Source organism: Seriola lalandi, unplaced genomic scaffold, assembly GCF_002814215.2.
Source record: "Seriola lalandi dorsalis isolate HSWRI2012SDOR001 ecotype SW California unplaced genomic scaffold, Sedor1 jcf7180002054961, whole genome shotgun sequence".
Lineage (NCBI taxonomy): Eukaryota > Metazoa > Chordata > Actinopteri > Carangiformes > Carangidae > Seriola > Seriola lalandi.
This window is the reverse complement of record NW_019525512.1, coordinates 420,148-424,130: the sequence shown is the minus strand read 5'-3', so window position 1 is coordinate 424,130 and position 3,983 is coordinate 420,148.

Here is a 3,983-nt window from a genome sequence, read left to right as displayed (position 1 = left end):
ATATATATATATATATATATATATATATATATATATATATATATATATATATATAACCAATAGGAAAGTGGAAAAATTAAGAGCCAGGCTGTAAGTAAACAGACTTAACAAAACCATCACCTGGATAACCTCCTCCTGCTGAGCCTACAGTCACTTATAGATGGGTTCATTGACAGCAGACTTATGTTAAAGCAGCTTTATGGATCTGCTCCGATAAGTCACTTCCATTTATTTGAGGAAGGAGGCCAGTCTGTCTGAGCGCACAATGTGACAGTCCTTGTATTGATGCATTGACAGTAGCTCAGGGGTTCCAGCAAGTTGGCAGCTCGTCAGACAGAAAAGAACAGCCGCTCATGGGGCCAGTTACGATTAGTTTTAAACCATAAGATAATTCTTACAAACAGATCATCAACTCTTCCAGTTTTTTTTTTGCAGTGTTTTATTAAGATTTAGATTAGAGATGATAAGAATTGAATTGAGGTTAAAAGTTAAGGTTAGCCGTGGTTGAGGTAGATGCTCAGTGTTATAAGCAGGCAGAAATTGTCAATGGGAGTTCTTCATGTGTGTAGTAACACATTAGTCACAGCAGTGATGATGCGTGGTGCCTTTTTCTAACTCTCGACAGAAATAAAAACCCGTCCGTCCTGTAATGGCATGTGTTAGTCTAATCATGAGGAGTAGTAACACTGATGGAGTCTAGTGGTTCGGCTGTGTGGGAGAGGGACACTGTTAGCTTAGTGCGGCTATTTCAGGGCCCTTCCATGCTAAACCATCAGCACCCACACACGCACACGAGTGCCAGCACTCACATGCAGAAGCCTGAGCGCTGAACTCCATTAATACACAGATGCATGTAGAAGCCTTTCGCTGTATATCAGTTTGCATGAGAAGCTTCTGTGGCTTTGTTCATAGACATAAAAACATTAGCAGCACACTGACTCTTTTGTGTAATATCAAAGCACTAATTTAAGTATTTTATTAAGTTTTTTCTTTTCATCCTCTGTCAAGAAGTTGAGAAGAATATGATAAGTCATTGTCTTTGCTATTAGTATATAACATTTAGCAAATAATATGAAAACATATAGGGACAAAAACAGACTTAAATTAATTGCTCTTTGTAATCCAACCTCTCATGTCTCTCCTGTCTTTCTATCTCGCCCACTCGCCTCCTTACATCGCTGCTGGTCTCACTCCAGTGCATCAATGGAAACGTGACGCCTCTGACAGGAATACTTGTAATTATCCTCCCACACTCCTGTCTCTTGAAGGTGATTGGACGGCAGGTCCCGTTCCGACACGCTAGCCACCGCCCACGCCAGATCCGTCAATCTCCTGCGCCCCCCCACCCCCAATCCACCAACACAGAGGGCCCCCCCCCCCCAACCCTAAACGCACTTTCCGCCAAACACTTCAGCAGGCACCTCCCACTTGGGAACCTGCACGAACCACCACGTCTCATGTTAAATGCAGTTTAGGTGAGCTGACAGGTGAAACACACACACACACACTGTACACACACATTCAGTTACACAGCCTGGAAGTGACGCACATTCAGTCACAAAGGTGACTAATTGTCATCACTTGTCAGTCAAGCTCTCTCACACACTGGCACACTGGGATGAACTAGAGCAGCACTGTACCTGGTCCACACTGGTCTAAACAGTAAATAATTCCACTTCCTGTTTCACTGTTTCTGTTTCTTCTCATTGGACCCCAGACAATAAAAACATTACATTATGTGTTACAGTTTGTGTTATGCTACGTTGATGTGGCCATAAATAAAGTATACGTTTTAGACCACTAGGCTTGTGCAATAATGTATTTATTTATTTATAATATCCCCATAATAACTTACATCACGATATCGCCCAAGCCGATCACGTGTTACCACATATCAGATCATCATCAGTTCTGACATTTCATAGTTTTTGCTGGGATGTTCAAATGTACATCTTCGGTGCCTCTTTTGCTCTTCTACTTCTACCTCAGCTGCTTTATATTTCCTAAAATGTTTTGATGATTGATTGAAAATTCCCAGTAAACAAGCCCGGAGTAAATTTCACCTGTGGGTTGTACATGTAGGTAGAGACACAGAGGATTTAGAGGAGAAATGATTAGTTATGAAGTCAATGATTTATGAATGCAACATGTATTGTAGTTGTATTACACTCTGCTCTTCTGATGCTACTCTCAGTGGAGAAATTGGTAAGCTATTATGTTTTGCTAAGCTTTTCCCCCTGTATTACATCCTGTTGAACGTCGGTGAAAGAAGAAGTCCTGGAAGGACTCTTCAAACCTTCAGCTGACAGCTGAGACTTTTAAATTGATATATTCTCTCTGCTTATAAATTTTGTACCGGAAACATCTTGATTTGACATAATCTTTTAAAATATTCATAAGGATAAAAAAAAAAAAAATAGACCCAGGAATTCAAAATACAGTCAACAGTTTTAGGGGGATTATTCTTTTAAATCCTTAAGATAATTACCTTTTGGCTGAGTGCTCTCAGAATATCTTGAAGTTTAATACATGCCCCTCTCAACAAACTGAGCAGTTCAACTTTGACCCACCAGAAAATGTCACTGATTGTCGTTACACAAAGCAGCACTAATTGTTTTGAGACCGCGCTCTGATGAAAAGCCACGACCTTGAGTGTTTGACGTGGTTGCAGTGACTGAAAGAGCACATATTCTTTGTTGCTGTGAGGAATGAATTCATTTCCATAGCTCATGGTAAATGGGCAGGCACAGGCATGTTAATTAAAGGTTTGCCAATGCTCTTGAACTTATTACCTAGCTTCCTGCTAATGAGCGAAATGATGCCAAATTAATAAAAAAAAAAAAAAAAAAAAAGCTGGAGAGAAAACAAGTTTTATCAAGGAGGAAAAAAAAAACCCTCACTGACAGCTCTTTCACTACTTCACCTTTATAGAGAAATAACTCTTTTTCTTCCTCGCTGCCCATATCTGTGCTGTAATGGCAAGTAATTTAAGGGAAATTAACATTTTGACATGCTCCTCGGGGGTTGAGGAAGAGTGCAGAGGAGAGGATAAGAGAAAAGAGGAGGAGGGGGGAATATGGAAAGGAGACGGAAAAAGAGAATGAATTAGTGTTTAATTCAGTATGTTTGAATCTTTGGTCCAAGGGTTAAGTGCGGTTGAGTTAAACTGTCGTCTGCGGTCCCATTGGCCGAGAACCCTCAACTGTCTAATGGATTTTAAAGCCAGTGGGGAGCGCCAAGGCAGATGGTCCAGACAGAAGACATCATGACCACTGAGCACAGCGAACAGATAATTAAAAAACAGATATTCACGTTTAATTGTTGTCCAGATCAATTTAAGAACATTTTGAATAAGCTCTCGAATGTCCACCCAGGCACATGTCAGTCCCTGTGGCTAAGTGTTGCTTTTAGCATGTGCCGCTCAAATTTTAGCAGCGCGGGCCTATTATGAAAATTCAAGTGTAATGGGCCGTGAGGCTGCATCTGACAAACTACCGGTGTCTCTGGGGTTTTTCCCATTTTTGTTTTATGAATTTATTTTAACAAGCCATTTCTGTGGCCCAACATTTTTGTTTTCTTGTATTGTTTAGTAGTTTTTAGAAAGTCCTGGTACCCAAAAAATGAAAGACACTGTTTCTTATATTATTCTCTACTTATATTTAATGGCATTTTCCCTTTATTAGACAGCAGGGAAGTGAGAGACTCTATTTAGCTCTCGAGGAATTACAATTACAAGGAATTAAATTGGCCAAATTGACAACTGGCCACCATCCTGCAACTTCCTGGCACGCTACGCTTTAAGAAGATGGCACTAGAGCCACCAACACACCAGGTGAACATAGTGCCCGCCATGTCAACGATCTAATCTCTTTGTCACAGTTCAGGGAATTAGCCTTGGCCCACAAAATGAGTTGATGCTTCACTGCAACAACACCCTGGATTTGTGATTAATGGAAAGAGAACCTCCAACCCTCCTCCACCCC